The sequence below is a fragment of the Cyprinus carpio genome, chromosome A9, assembly GCF_018340385.1.
Source record: "Cyprinus carpio isolate SPL01 chromosome A9, ASM1834038v1, whole genome shotgun sequence".
Classification (NCBI taxonomy): Eukaryota; Metazoa; Chordata; class Actinopteri; order Cypriniformes; family Cyprinidae; genus Cyprinus; species Cyprinus carpio.
Genome location: NC_056580.1, coordinates 18,644,466 through 18,661,834, shown reverse-complemented (window position 1 = coordinate 18,661,834; position 17,369 = coordinate 18,644,466). Strand labels below are relative to the sequence as shown.

The following is a 17,369-nucleotide window of genomic DNA, read 5'->3' as shown; positions in this document are numbered from 1 at the left end:
GGCTATTAAGTTAATTAATGGCACATGGAGAATGAGGATCACCCAGAATCTCAGTCTCATGCAGTTTTTATCCCATTGTCTTGTTTCTTCTTTATTCTTTCTTTTCTCATTTCTTCAGTGTCAGACCAGTCCAGTACCCCAAATACCTCTGTTCGCAATCCAGGCAGATGTAGTGGTCATGTATTACTCATTCAGAGATTCCATTCCTTTAAATATGGCTCTGGCTCCATCTTCCCTCCTCTTGCTGCTCAATCCTGCCAACATCTTTTTCTCCAATGAACTGTGGGTATGCTATGATTGTCCAAGCCAATACATGGCAAGAGGGCACTGCTAGGAAGTGAAGTTATCTCACGTGGTTCGTGAGATGGAGTGCCGAAGAAGAGGAAAGCATCAAGAATGTAGGAGGCTAAGCAAGAAAAGGGGGGTTAACATCGGGAGGAGGGTGTTAAACTGATCTGGTTTGCTCTCTGATGAATATATCTGTATGTGATTATTTTGACAGCAGTTATAAACCCATAAGGCCTGGCCCCAGTTCCTGCTCTTGTTGATTTAAACCACTGAGCCCCATAAATAATGGCTGATTAAGTGGCTGCGCCAGCTCTCTTAGCCCAATTTACCGCTGCCTGGGTCTGAGCGCCGTGGCCCTAAATGTGTTCTGCATTAGTATTACTGAAGAGGAGTGGGAATGCGGGGCGACTGGTCCCATGAGCTGGAGGAAGCTCTCAATGAAAGAGGATTTAATAGATTTTAACATCTTTTAATAATCATTTAAGCAGACCTAAACTGTGCCTTGATTCAAAGGAAACATGGCCGAGACATTCTTGTCATCAACAGTCATAAATATGTCACGCTAAGTAAACTCATTAATTACAGAAGTCTGATATTTTTAGATGCAAATACATGTACATTCACTCTAACTGTTCTGTTAATGTCAGTCACTTTTTGCACTGTGTATCAACAACCCAGCTGCCATTAGGCATACAAGAATAGCCATTGTTGTTTGGAGGATAAATATTGGTTACTGGACAATTTTTAACTTAATGTTAATATTTAAAAATACTGTAATTTAATAACTTTGTTAAACACAATCTTTGCAACTCTCAAAATAAATATTTATTTTTCTTACTGTACGTTAAATTCTGGTGATGCCTAAATGCACTTGAAATGATTTTGTGATTTATAGTGATATATCACTGTAGTGATTTGTTTTTTAATTTATATAGAAAGAATAGTAACAATTTTAATTATCTACCAATTATTGGTTTTCTGCACAAATAATAATAACACAAATAATTACATAATTATCTGCCTATATTGGTAATGAATGAATTTTAAGATCAACAACTTTGTGTATAATAACAATATAATAATTTCAATTGTTGTTATTATTCAAATAAAGTGGAAAAGGAGCTCCTGACAACAGTTTTCTTTCAAGTAATGTATAGTAATTGTTGAAATATTGAGGTTCACAAATTTAATCCATTCAATTTTTAGATGGTCTGTATATTTAGATGGTCTTTTTCATTTCAACTTAGTTTTACTCACGATTTTACAGCAAAGTTTCAGTACTACAGTTGTCCACTGAAGTGTGAGAGTTCCCTCCAGCTGTCATTTATCCTGCTCAACAGTGCAATGACTTGGCGAGCAGTCTTTCTGACGAGGTAAGCAGGCACAATGGTGGTAAGTGTGCTTTGAAATTTCATTTCCCCCTTTTTAGTGGGATAACATTTCACCACTTTAGATTAGCCACCCCAGGTCCAATCAACACATTTAAGAGGTTGACCTCCACCTTCCCCCTCCACGGCGCGCAGTGAGATGTCTGAGATGACAGCGCTGTGTTAACCTGGCCAAGGGCAGCATAGCAATAACAAACACAGGGTCACAGAACTAGTGCGACCCCTGACCTCACAGCCCTTGCCCAACACTACATAGATTGTTATCAAAGGAATGGCTTCAAAGACCCAAACAAGGCAAGGAGGAAAGAGACACAAACACACAAGAAAGTATTTATATTTAATGTTTTATTTATTCGTTTTTAATATATATATATATATATATATATATATATATATATATATATATATATATATATATATATATATCATTATTTGTTGATTTGATGCAAATGTATACATTCTTTTTCAACTTTTAATATTAAATTACTGTTCTAGAACAGTGGGGGGAAAGGTCTCTTTAGTAACTCTAAACCTTGACTAATGCTAAATATCCATTTTGACTTTCTAGAATAATGCAAAATGAAGGATACTGTGTGGTTTGCAGCCAAATACTGTAGCTGTTTTCTTCAAATCTGTGATACTTTGCATTAAAACATGTCTCTTGTGCATGCCACTGAGTCATAATTGTAAATGAACTGAAATGTAGCCTACAAACATGTCACAGAGAAAGAGAAGGATCAAATTCTGTGGTACTGCTCTGAGCCGAGTCTGACAGACTGCTTTAGAGCTCTCAGACCTGATTGAGGTTTTAATAAGTAAGAGTAATATGACCTGGCTCCAGTCCCTATTTCTCTCTCTCTCGCTAGCTCTCTTTGTATTTTCTCTGTCCTTTCACTCAGTGTTTGAGTGCATCAGAATTACACAAATCTACTCCAGCTTTGGGTAAATTCACGGAGCCAGTGACGATTTAGAACTGAGAAGGTGGATCAGTGATGTGTAAAACTACTCACTGCTATAACCCTCCCTGCTTTAACAAACACATCAGCTCACACGGTGGTCGCATTCCACAAAAAAAAAAAAAAAAAGTTTGTCTGAGTTTAAATAAGACCTCCTTTGGCTTAACCCCGTAGTTTCATTGACGTTCGTCAAGAATAAAACATCAGTTTGCTACCGAAAGCAAACTGTAAATCAAACTCTTTGACAGATGACAAGCCAATCAAAGACATTAGCTGGCAATGGCACGGTTCTTCATTGGTGAGTAGCAGTAAATGATTCACACTTATTGTCATAGTTGTGAAACCAAACTTGTGCAGGCCGCTTGCTTTCATTGATTGACTAGGCCTTTCTTCTGCCAAACTGCTGTCAGCGAAGGCTGTGAGAGTCAGAAAAGCCAGATGGCCCGATGAAGAGCATCCAGAGTCATCTTCTTTTACATTCTGCTTGAACAACTGGTGAGTAAAAAGAGTAAGATCATTTCATTTGATATCTATCAGTTCAGAGACTTGTCTGTGGATATCTGGTTAACTGTTTTTCGGAAAGCATTCACCACTGCATAAATTGTAAAGTCCAAATTTACAAATGGGTTTTACTGATTGCTGCAGCAGTGTATTGTTGTGTACTCAAGGGTGTGTTTGAGATGTGTGATTGGTTGTGTTTGTGGGCCTCATTCTTAGGAATTTGTTTATTGTCCTGGTCACTATAAGAAAGTGGACTTTGGTCCCTATTAAGTTGGTGACGACACAAATGGCATCAGCACCAGTAAATGTAAACTACTCCCATCCGTCCTTTCCATCACCTAAGTCCCTGAGACGAACCTTTGATAAGAGCCCATTCTCCTTGAGTGTTGTGAATGTGTCTATGTAAATGTTGATTCTTTGTCTAGACATCTACTGGCTTGCCTGTTCTCCTGCTCCCTGTGGTTTTTCTAGTGATGAAATGATCCACTTGTCTAAAGATGACTCTCAGGTTGAATTGTTGGGATTTAAAGGATTCTGTCAGGGAGGGAAATAAATGGACCAGTGAAAGAAGATCATGGCTAAACCTTGTAGAATTTGGTGGGTTCAGTTTTAAGCTGCTTCAAATATTGATTACATTTTTTTATAGGCACAAGTTGCTGTTCAAATGTATTCATTTATTTATTCATTCATTCATTCATTCGCACACAAAATCAAAAATCAAATAAATAAATTTATTTTGTCAGTAAATTTGCAAAATATAGTTTATTATAAGGATGGTCATATTTACGATTATATTGCTTGAAAAGCTCTGGTTTCTTAGTTACTAATATAATTTTGTACATTTTTGAATGTCATTTTACTAAATATATTTCACAATTTTTTTTTTTACTTATTTATTATTATTGTTTTTATTTTATTTTTAAAGGGACAATGCACATTTATTGAGCACGTGTCTTTCATGTAAATGTGCCAGATTTAGCCATACAGCCTAATTTTCATCTGCAGTCCCTGTTAGGTTAGTGGCAAGGCAAACGGTATCAGCATCAAAGTGTCTATACAATTCGAAAGAATGACTAGTTAATATTCTTTTACAAAACATGTATCATTTAAATACAAATACGCACGTGAAGTTTATCGTACTTTTAAAAAGCAACATTATTTAAGCTGTACTTCATAAAACATTTTTTAGTTTCCATTTTGAGCAAGGGTTGTTAGATCGACAAAAACATTCACATTGCACACCCGCAGCTCTTGACATTCTAGGTTCCCCTTGCCTTGTCCAGTAATTGTGCTGTGCTTCTTACCTTCAGCACAGACCTGCGACGTCCCTTGACGAGGTTCTTTATCACCTGAACTTGAAATTCATTAGGAACAGCACTGCGCGAGTTATGTGGTGGGTCAAAAACTCATCTTGCCCAACAGACGCCCTGCTTTTCATGTTAAGTGGGCAGATCACATTCTTAAGGGCCCCTCCTCCGCTTTCAAACGCGGGATCAGTTTCTTTTTACTCTGTTTATGTTATCATTTGTAAATCTCACCAGAACTCGACCATGAGGCACAAGGGGGAACTCGTACACAGTCGAATGAAGTATTTACAGATCATTCCAACTGTCAAATACTTTTGCCCAATGACATAGTGCAGAGTGCTCACGCTTAAAAACTCGCGTTTGCTTTCCAAAGCCCTGCATGAATGTCTCAGGTCAGGCGGATTTCATTACAGGTAAATACTAATGCGAGGACCTGCAGAATCCGTAGCTAGTTTTTACTTTTTAAGGGTGTTTTGTGGAGTCTTGACTGAGAAGAGTATTTTATTTATTTTTTTAAGAACATTTCATCCTAGTTCCCACTCACTCCCACGTTTCTTCCGTGCTAAACGTTCCCGTAAAAAATTATAGGATTTGCAGAACATAAAATGTATACATATATATATATATATATATATATATATATATATATATATATATATATATATATATATATATATATATATATATATATATATATATATAGCCTACATACATACATAAAGTGCAAAAAGTATCAAGAGAGGTTCTTTAAAAAAGGTGATCCTGTTTTTTACCCAAAGTTTTAGAACCTCTCCTGATATACTTTTTGCAGTTTTAATAATTAATAATAATAATAATAATAATAATAATAATAATAATAATAATAATAATAATAATAATAACATATTACCACTACGGAATTTTGCTCTAGAATCTTGTGAAAGATGCAGACATGATTGTCTTCAGTTCAACGATTAGAAGGAGAAAATAGGGAATCGTGACCTCTGAGTTGAAGTAATTAGTGCCCTTTCTATTAGAGTTTCGTTTACAAAACAAATGAGTTTAACGTTTATTTGGGCAGCTTTTTTCCTTTTTTTATTTTTTATACCAAATTCTAAATCGGATATTTAATACGTAGCCTACCATTGCCTATAATAGCCTAGTATAGCAATATTAATAAAATAACATGAGACCATTCACTACTTTTATTTTCGTTTAGGCATAATATAACAAAAATAAACCAATTAAAGATTTGGAATTAGGATATTAGGAGGAAAAAAATATTTTATATTTTTAGTGATGGCTTCCTTTGTAATTTATTGAGTTTTGGATTGCTGCGTAACTTTGGAAATCACACTTTTAAAATCATCTTAATTTATGTCGGATCTTTTACAATTGGAGTAACTCGTATTTCCCAAACCAATATATTGCACGTTATGAGAGCATTTAGAAATCTAATAAGGCCAAATTATGTCTGAATTTTAGACTATTAAATATAATTAAATATGAAATAATAGTTTCTCAAGGCAGACTTTTAGCCTATAAATATCAGTGCTTAACTAACTACATATTAATGAAAGCGCTAACTGTCTGTACTACTTGTGACTGCAATTATACAATATGCAATGAAACAGACAACGTTATACCTTAATTCAGGCCTGTCACGTGGCATGCACAGACTGCAGAATATCATTGTAAAGGTGATGTAACGATTCTCGGAAGTAGTGCACATTGGCTTTGCAATAATCAACATGCATCAGTTTATTCATCTTCCATAAATTGTGTAGTCTTGTGATACGCTGGAAGCAAAGACCATTTACGTCTTTCTTAGACTATAGGCTACTTGAATAAATATTAGGCTATTATTATTATTATTATTATTATTATTATTATTATTATTAATAATAATAATAATAATAGTAGTAGTAGTAGTAGTAGTAGTAGTAGTTGTAGTAGTAGTAGGCTATTAAGGAGGAATAAATGTGGAATGATAACGGATAAAATCTGCTTTAATACTGCAATGTTTAATGTAAATAGTACAGTTAGTTGAACACAATCAGCCTATTGATTTACATACAGAACAAATATGTATTAAAGAAACTGTGTAGCGAACAGAATAGAATGAGCATAATGATTTTGCTGATTGTGTCTGCTATTGACTTATTAACTCTTTAGTATTGTCTGAAAACAATTGATCAGAAACTGTATATGGGTTGAGCAAATGCTCATAAAATTCATAAAGTCATAAAATTCGTTTACAAAAATAATTTCGGAAAACGTGTTTAAACGTTATTTTAACAAAATGTGTGTTCTTTCTTACATATGGCTTGATCATCGTCACCTTTCAAGATTGCAGTATTCACCTGAGTTTTCTTGTAAACTATGCAGATTATCCGTTTTTTAGTAATTTAGTAGCTGTATGAATTCAGTATTCATTTATTATTTGAATCTCCCACCACCTCCACTTCACCTCACCTCTGTGCATAAGCATAAAAGATCACACTCAATACAATAGGCTATAATTCAGTACTTACATCTGGAATCACGGTATTTAGAGGTGTAGGTTTGATTCTGGCCACTAGACGATGCTATTTCCACATTTTCTACTCTTAGACCAGTCAGAGTAATCAGCAATGACCTAAAGGCACTATCAACTTTTCAACACAGACATAACTTATACAAAACGACTAACATTTGAGTGATTCGAGATTATGCTGTTGTTAGCTTTTGTTAGGTGAAGTTTAAATCCTTTAGATACAAGTGTAAATCCTTTAGATATATTCATATTTTATGCATAGTAACTGCTCCAGATAGGCTACTTTGTTTTTCTGTACTTTATTATATACTTTGTTTTTAAAACTGGTCTAGTTATTGTCGTCATTGATTTTAGATTAGACCTTCACTGTCGATCTGCATAAACTGGCCATAAACCTTTATATAATGTATAGGGCTTCTCCAGTCGTTGTAATTAATTACGTTTCTGGGACGTTATTTGGACGAAAATGGTATCTCATTAATTACCCCAATATATATATATATATATATATATATATATACATACATATATAGGCTATATATATATATATATATATATATATATATATATATATATATATATATATATATATATATATATATATATATATAGGGGTAATCAAAGATTAAACTATATATATATATATATATATATATATATATATATATATATATATATATATATATATATATATATATATATATATATATATATTGTTGAATCTTTGATCGAACATGCATTCAATAAATTTGAGTAGCCCCGCGCGTTGCAAACCGCCACGTAGCCTAATTATTGTCTTGTTTTACAAAGTCGTTGGGGAAATGACATCTTTTCAATTATTTGTTTTCTCAAACAGAATCGTTTTCGTATTTCTGAAGTCTCGGGCATATATAATAATTGTTTCACGGTTTGACTCTTTGTGCTTGAATGTTGTTTTGACTAGTCAGCTAATTTTAGATCCGCAGAAATGGAAAAGGGAGAGCTCACGGGAACCGTAAGATGTTCAAAAAAGGTTTTCAAAACCAGAGCTCAATCATTTAGATGTGCTCGAAATACCAAGCTTTTGCGTGCAAGAAGTTCACATCAATTAGAGAAACATTTTCTTCGAAAAATACACCACAGTAATGTTATTATAATGTTCATTCACATTTGGTTAAAGATTGTGTCCATATTCTTCTAAGGGGAGCAATGTCATAGCAATTATTACTGTTTCTGTAATATAAAACAAAGTTAATATTAATATTTACAGAGGATAATTGATCTTGGTCAATTATTTAGATTTTTTTTTACCAATGTAATATAATGCACAAATATAATATATTGCAATTTAATACAGAAATACTGAAACTGCACTAAGTATATATGGGTGAAATAATAAGTAGGCTAATAATATCTTCTAGCATAGTGACAGTTTTGTATAGTACGCGTCCATAATATTCTATCTATCTATCTATCTATCTATCTATCTATCTATCTATCTATCTATCTATCTATCTATCTATCTATCTATCTATCTATCTATCTATCTATCTATCTATCTATCTATCTATCTTTTCATTCATTCGGTAAATGGTATAGTTTATTTACTCATCTGTAAATCTGCAATTATGTGGACCAGGCGACAAAATATTACATTTCTCACGGAAGTCGTATTTACGGAATACAGTCAGCGGTTTCACTTTGCATTCAAATACCAAAAAGAAACTATATTCACAGAGAAAGCGCGCGTTATGGGATTTCAGTGTAGGCTATAAGATGTTTAAGATTTTTACTGAACATGTAAGATATAACAAACAACGATCTGATCATTTTGGATTAAAATATTAACCCAAATATTTCGATTTTAATTTTGTTAATAATTTTGATTGGATCTTTGTTTGTCTCTTTGAAAATTCCAAAATCTTAAAATGTGCGGTTTTTACATAAAAGCGAACGAGACATTGACAATCACAGAGCTACAACAACAACAATGATTATAATAATAATAATATGACAATAGTAATAATAATAATAATGTTTTCCCAAAGACCTGTCATCTAACAGATTATTTGTATTTTTAACCATAAATGTTACATTTAGTTAGTGGAGTTATGAAAGGAAAGGAGCTTGTTGATGAAACAAGCTAAACTTTAGCTGATGGTAAGATTCGTGTAGCTGTTTTCATTCTGTCAGTGACCACCAACTCGTTTGCCACTATACATTAAAATAGGAACAATTCCACTCACCTATTCAAGTTTAAATGAGATGAACAGGCATCATGCAGTACTTCATATTTTATTCATGACTGCGTTCTGTCATATTCAACAAGTCCATCCAACTAATATTTGATTATGTTTCGTGTGGCTTCATTCTAGCCAGCAGACACCAGTATTTCAAGTTCTATATAATATATATTGGTCGACTGCATTATTTAGTCCGTATTAACAACACAGTTCCATTTTGCATTTTACCTGTCACGCAACGCTGCAACACCATCATCGTGATCATTATCTGGTATTATAATAGTGACGAATGAGGTTGGAGAATCAGCCAGCGTTCGCTCACACCCCCGTGTGTCTCAAAGCAGCAGAGCAGCCAACAGCACACACCATTGTGCAGTTAATGAGTTCTCATTAAACCATCACAAAGGTAAGGGTTTTTTTATTTATTTTTTGTACAAACATATGAATGATACCTGTAAATCTGAATGTCTGCATGCATTTTAATCTTCATGTGATGCAGCTTATATGTGGCTATAGCTCTCTGAGATAAAGACAGCCGAGGCCATAGTTGTAGAAATGAACAAACGATTGCGAAGGATATTTTTAGGAACTATATTGTCGAGAACAAGTTTTCAGGTTCAACTTTGATAGCTTGTATTGTGAGTTGAAAGTGATGAAAACACATGAAGACAGAGAGACCCTAAAACATCCCCCGCGTGTTCCAGCATTGCTCGTTTCTCTTGGACACCACCGCTGTCATGCAGTGCACATCACAAACCGTTTCACAGTCTAGAAGATTTTCAGTCTTTAGGCTATAAGGCTTGTTGAGATGGTGTCATTTGTGCTGTTGTGAGTTGTCCTCCCGACTCAGGACCACCAAAGATGAGTCTGTCACTTCCAATGCGCTATGATAGAGAAATCAGCCATTAGAAGGTGATTCCGTTAAAACAATAACAACTCTGCCATCGACACAGAAACTAAATTAGCTGCATTTTAAGTAGTCGGTGTTCACGTGAAAGTGCCTCATCCATGGTTTCCAAACAAGGTTTTTCCATTATCCGTTTTAACATTAACCCACAAATCCACCCGTGTAGTTTTTTCCCCGCAAGTTGCATACTTTCTACTGTATGTCCATATCACTGTTTAACGTCTGTCGAGCAGATCAGTCATCATTTCTGTATCATGTCATTCGGTTTAACAAGTGAACATTTACAAGACAGCCATGCATTCATATCGCGTAAAATGCACTGAAAAGAGATACCGGTTGATCTGAAACGGCTTCTCAATAGAAATGCAAGCGAATGATTGAATAGCTTTTAAAACGGATGTCAACACACCAAAATAATTAAATAATTGTTAAAACAGAAGTCAAACTTAGAAGCTAAACATTAGTTCAGCAAAGTTGTTCTATTGATAACTTATACATGGAATGCATTAATTACTTACCTTGGACAGCCCCGTCCCTCCCTCCCTCCCTGTCACACTTCCACGTTTGCTCTCCAGTCCTCCTCCCCTCCCACTCCTCTCTCGGCTCTCCGTCAGTTCGCGCGCCGCGCAAGGGAGAGATTGAAAGTGACACACTCACATTGTTGTTCTTGAGATTTTACGCCGTTGTAATAGGTAATGTCCGCATCGCACAAAGCCGATACTTGACGTCTGTTTTAGCTTGGTTTCTCTTTGTGTGCATGCAGCAACATAGATGGACGTTTTTAGATTTTGATGCTCTCTTTGCGCCCGCTGCTGAGGTTTTCAGTTCTGCCACGGACACTCGTGACTCAAACTCGCGGTAAACGGTGACAAGATTCTGTAGCTACTGCCGGAGAGATTGTCTTCGGTCACTTCTCGGAACTTCTCGGATCTCTGTGCTGTGTTCAATCTCGTGCACTGTCCTCTCTCTTTTTTTTTCTCTCGCGGGCTCTCTCTCTCTCTCTTCATGCTGTCTATCTCCTGCTACCTGTTCCCCTCAGCTCGGAGTCTCTCAGTTCCAGCGGCTCAGTCACAGCGCACAGAGCACGGAGCCCAAGTGTTCAATACCGAACCCACCGAACTCGACCGTATTTAGTCCTCCGCGAGGAAGCGAGAAGCCCAGCCCTGGATTCAATACTTTTAATCAATGGACAGAGTCCTCTCAACGGCCAACCGAGGTACCGACACGCCATAAGCAGTAAGTTCAACAGAAAATAACTTTCGTCTTCTTTCATCCGATGCTTCCATTACTGCTACTGTAACAATTGTTGGGGAACTAAGTAGCATTTCAAATCGAACTAACCATTCTGAATACAGCTGAACATAAATGTTGTGTTTGAATATAAGGGGTACATTTGTTTAGGCCTTTATAAAGAAAACTAAATAGGCCCATTAAGCAGTTTAGAAGGCCAAGGATGTTTTACATATTCCCACATAAAGCGTGCTTCTCCAAGACAAGTGCAACACTTTTCGCATGTTATTTTTTTTTTTTAATGAGTAAACAATGTCGGTGAAAGATTAAAATCTTTGATAGTGACTGACGTTGAAAAAATAAAATGCAGAATGCAGCGGATGAGGAGGTATTCACCAGAATATTAATGTTTTTATGAAACAGTTCAATAATAATATTAATTGAGATGTTTCTGTATAAGTTAAATTTCAGATATAATTGCAATACTCGAATAATAGCATCGTGCAATTACCTTTAATTAATTACAAAACTCAGAAGAGTTCAGAACAAGAGCACCAGAGTCATGCACCTTGTGCATTGTCGATCGGGTGGAAATTTTAATAATGACATTTCTTTGAAGAGTATAACATAATTACTATATTCGGTTAAAGATGAACCATTAATTTAATACACATGTCGAGATTCTCTAATAAATTATTACTCTTTACTGACGAGTGTGTTTCAAAGCGTTGTAAAGCCCTTGAGGTGGAGCATGTTTAAAAATGATTTTGAGCTTTTATATTTATATTTTTTACAAATAAATAGTGTAAAATTATTAGACATTCTTAAAGCATTTTTGAGTGGAAATGCTGTTTTTACTTCAGCTGCAACAAGATTAGGCCTCAAGTTTAGCTTTACACGTGTTTGACTTTTATGTTTGAAGTCTCAACGCCCTCACGTTGTGTGTGTGTGTGTATGTGTGTGTGTGTGTGTGTGTGTGTGTGTGTGTGTGATTGGCATTTTCAGACGTTGTTTTATTTTATTATTTTATTTTATTTTATTTTATTTCATTATTTACTTATTTTTATTTATTGGGAGCCTATTTTTTCTTTTCTAAATCAAAGAGGGGAATCTGAGACTTGATTTCGAAAATGTTATGGTGGTTGTATTATTTTGTAAAATATATGAAAGAAGACCAAAACAAAGCTATTATTCTGTGCAATGTGTCAAATAATTTTCAGCCTTGAGAAACTGATGCTCATGGTTTGTTTACCCGTAAAACTTTTTTCCGTTTAACAATATTGTTATTGTATTGCTGTTTTTTTTTTCTTCTTTTTTTTTTCTTTCTGTTGTTTAAGAAGGTTGTCAAATGTTGTGGCATTTTAAAAGTAGATAAACGATATTTCGCTTATGGTTCATGGTTTGTAAAACCCCGTACTTTTTGTTTTATGTACCTCATGTTTTTAAACAACTGCTAATTGAGTTTTTATTTTATTTTATTTTTTTTTTTAATGAGGAGAAACAGCCTGTATTAGGGGAACCTGAAGCAAAAAATCAGGCACGATATTATGATTGTTTTATTCAACGAAAATTACTCTTTCGATCAAATTAATACTGATTAAATTCGATTAAATCACATTATTACACAGTTAGATTAAAATATTTTTAAAAAGCCAATCTGGAAACTCTATAAAGATAGTCATTTAGGTGTAAAATCGAACACGGTTAGGCATGCACCACAGAATAAATCAGAAAAAGACAACAAGTCTATGCATTTTTATTACCATCAGATAGTTTGAGGATATTTACATTTCTTAAGTTTTAATTGCAATGCGACGAAACCTGTGCCCTGCGTCTGCTTCTGTAACAGGTATCTCATGTCATCAGAAAGCACAATATTCCTCTTTAAGAGTACAAATCTTTGAAGTGAAAGAGAGTGAGTCCTTTTCCTTACAGAGCCCTTGGATTTCTCTTCAATATAAAGATGATGGAAGTTAACCAAATCGTCTTTGCTAGAAGCCAAAAAAAAAAAAAAACACTCAGAATGAAGCAATTAAATCGCTATCCTTCTGTTGTCGAAAACAATACACATTACATGGAAATGGATCCACAATCCAGAAGACAATTGTAGCCTACTCTTATTAGACTCTGAACTCTGAAGTAAATAGCTAAATTAAAAAAAGAAAAAACACATGCCGAGTGCACATGATTTGTTATTATATTACATGCGATATTTTTTCCCCTGTCAGTTCAAACTCCGAGTTATGTATACATCACTTTAAAACTTTACAGCAATGTATTTGAAGAGTCACTCACAAAATCATGCCTGTGCAAGAGGGGAGGTATGGTTGCTATATTGCTGCCATCAGCGGTAGAGATCATTCTGTTTCTTTTTAAAGTTACATTGATGTATCCATTATTCATTTGCACAAACTTGGCCCCCATAGCCAGCGGAGACGTTTTCTTAACCAGGACCAAAAGGAAAAACAAAACTTTAATTAGTCTCCGTAACAGAGAGGCTCTATACGTCTCAGTACTTTTGCAATAGATGGAAGCCTCTGAGGATCTCGCGCTTTGGGGAGCGCATCAGAATGGATCAAATCCAGCATTTATTCACGGCATGTTTTCTCCAGCCCTACCTTCAGGGACTTCAGGGAGAGTTCAGCCCCAGATCATTTTTACTTTAGCCTATACTTACGATACCTGTTAATCATTTTGCTTAATACATAAGACACTTGTCGTTATATCTGTATGGAAGTTTCAAGGTGCCTAGAAGTGTAAGAAAAAATAACGCAGCGAGCAACTGCTTGAGCCTATATTTACAAAATAGCATTGCCTTGTTGCTTTTATAAAAAGGTTTCTCTGTAAAATACCACACATATATCACAACACATCAGCAAAAAAGTAATACTATATTTTTAAAAAACATCATTCTTCCGCTGGAAGATAGTAGTCGCTGAAAGATTAAACTGGCCCATGGGTGCCGCACAGTGATTCACAGATGTAGGCCTTCATTAGTGAAGGTAACAGGTGTTTGTGTAATAGCTGTTTTTTTTTTTTTTTTTTTTTTTTTTTTATTGTGTATCTTAGCAGAATTGGAACACTGTACCGGCCGAGCAGTTCGCTGGACCAAACCTATTCGTTTAGTAGAATAGGCCTAATATCAATTCGCCGCAAATAGCTCGTCAAGGCCTACTAGCTTGCATTTTAACGCGATTCCTTCGATTTTGGTGACAACTGAATTTTAGCATTATTATTATTTTAAATAAACAAGTACAACTTTCTTTCTCATCGGTAATTTTTTTTCTCAGAGTAGATTTATTTTTCAAAGTAGCCTAAGTATACCGTTCATGCAGTTCATTTCACAGTATATGTGGGTAAGTTGTCAGTCAAAGCTGATATTAAGCACCCTATCAGCTAACTTTTTAGTTTAACTATCAGTTATTTTTTTTTTTTTTTTTTTTGTAAAATTCATAGAGTAAAACCAAAATAAAACACAAATAATTCTCGAAACAGCAAAAATGTAAAATGTACATTATGAAAACATCAAGTTATTGTTTCGGCCAACAAACATTGTATTTAATAAAGAACATTTTTGTTTTTTATTTTTTTTTAAACATATGAAAACATTTTTTATTATTTTTTTATGTCCTTGTATAGTCCTGAGAGCACAGCTCAGCCTTTCACATAAAATCTGTCATTAGGCTATAGCTGACTATTGCTTGAATATGCAAGTATGGTATTATTGTGCATATCAAAAGCTTTTTGAAAGTTTAGAAGACAGATTTCACAAAAATATTCTAATTTAGGAGTGTTTTGAACTTGGTGTGTAAAACCTTACAAAACCACTGCAAGAAAAGTCCACATTTTTGACTCAAAAACTTACTGAGATATGTTCCTTGTGACAACCTCCCTGTGACAGCCAGCCCCTATATATTTATGTATATATTATCAAACCATTTAATACTACATACCTAAATCCAAACCGCAGTCACCAACAAACCCCCTTGTTTTTTTTTTTTTTTTTTTTTTTTCATCATTTTTGGTTTATAGCTCTGCTCAGTGTAGTCTACCATGTGTGATTTTTGTGAGTCAATGTGTGGTCCCTGGAAGTGTCAGAGCAGTGAGCCTGCTCTGTGGTTTCTGTGTGTTGAGTGTTTGTGTACACTTGTGTTTGTCCATTTTTGTCTATGTGCAAGTCAGAGAGCAAGAGATTTAGGGAGAACATAATAAACTGCTGCTCACTCTTTATCTTTTACTGTCTAAGATGTTTATTAGCAAACTAAACATGTGCCCTCTCTTCATATCTGAATCGATTTATTCTCTGCACATGTCCAGTACATTTGCACACTCACTGATATTATTGCAACTCTATTTCTTACTTTTTCTCAAATCAGTAATATGAACATGTTTTCCCTTCTAACATAAATTTACTGCTAATGTATATGTCTCATTGGCTCAATATCAAGTGTATATTTTACTTATATATATTCATATATTCATAAGAGATTTATATATATATATATGTGTGTATGTGTGTGTGTGTGTGTGTGTGTGTGTGTGTGTGTGTGTGTGTGTGTGTGTGTGTGTGTGTGTGTGTGTGTGTGTGTGTGTGTGACCATGGACCACAAAACCAGTCTTAACTGTCAATTTTTAAAAATGGAGATTTATGCATCACCCGAAAGCTGAATAAATAAGTGTTCCATTGATAAATGGTTTGTTAGGATATGACAATATTTGGCCAAGATACAACTATTTGAATATCTGGAATCTGAGGGTAAAAAAAAAAAAAAAAATTCTAAATATTGAGAAAATCGCATTTAAAGTTGTCCAAATGAAGTCCTTAGCAATGCATATTACTAATTAAAAATTAAGTTTTGATATATTTATTGTAGGAAATAAAAAAAAAAAAATAAAAAAAATATCTTAATTGAACATGATCTTCACTTAATATCATAATGATTTTTGGCATAAAAGAAAAATCTATAATTTTTGACCCATACAATGTATTTTTGGCTATTGCTACAAATAGCAACCCCGTTCAACTTAAGACTGGTTTTGTGATCCAGGGTCACATATGTATGTGTATATTTACACATACATCCAAGGAAGTCCCAGTATCGAGCTTGTCTTACTATGTATATTTCCACTGTAATCATCTGTCTTGGTTACAGTTTGATCTGCCATCAAATTCATGGGTGATAAGCTGCTAGCTATCTATTCTTCCCTTCCCAACGCACACACCTGTGAGACACTGAGGGGCCTTCAATACGAATCCCTTAACCATCTTCACCTGCTTTATCTGTACCCTGACTGAGCCGATGCTTTAATAACCCTGCAATAAATGAGTATCACAGCCCTATTCCCTGGTCAATAAGGTTAACGCCTTAACTTGTTGTCAACACAAAGATACTATGATACCACCAGGTTCTGAACAACACACAGCTTTATCTCATCGCTCATTTGCATGCGTGTCCCTATTAGTTGTTATTAACTGTTGTCGGGTAAAGGGCTTTTATTACTTTGTGTTGGAAACAAGCAAAAAATTGGACACGCTTGTCCTGCCGAACAATCTTTTCCATACCTAATTTGTGAAATTGCTTTTTATGTCATCTTTGTAGTCAACATTTCTGCTTCCCTTTTCCCCACTTTCTGGCTTTTTTTTTCAGTGTCTCTCAATATCGTTCTCTTCTCTGTGTATACTGACTGACAGTGTGAGTATAGTCAGATCAGCAGTGTGTCGTTTACTGCCCTCAGTTTCCTGTGTGTGGTACAACTGGCAGAGGCCACTCTCATTGCCAAAGAAAAGAGTGCAATGTGGAGTGGAGAGGAAGGTTAACAGAAAACGTATATCGCATGCTTAGGAGAGAGTCTCTGCAGTGTGGTCGTCGTAGTTTGGAAATTTGAGTCTCATGGGATCGGAGTTCTGTTCCACTCCCTCGTCTGGCTTCTCTCATCTACCCCTAAACATAACAGTCATTAGTTATGTTTGTAATGTGTGGCTGCAAGCATTACAAATAAAAATGGAACTGTGTATCTGGTTGTGAATACCTGTTCTAACACTGAAATTTAAGGT

General features: G+C 34.9%; 1 protein-coding gene across 5 annotated transcripts in view; it reads left to right on the top strand.

Moving 5' to 3' along the window:
- Nucleotides 1–2,993: 2,993 nt before the first annotated feature.
- LOC109063348 (DNA-binding protein SATB2-like) overlaps nt 2,994–17,369 on the top strand; it is a 48,824-nt gene continuing 34,448 nt past the window's right edge. For 2 of the 5 annotated variants that reach the window (XM_042763902.1, XM_042763899.1), the window contains exons 1-2: nt 10,689–10,776; nt 11,124–11,320. The gene's annotated coding sequence lies outside the window, so the exon portion shown is untranslated. Of the gene's footprint in view, nt 3,128–9,463; nt 9,584–10,688; nt 10,777–10,957; nt 11,321–17,369 lie in introns of those variants that run through there. The other 3 variants (XM_042763900.1, XM_042763901.1, XM_042763903.1) reach the window with 3 other exon arrangements.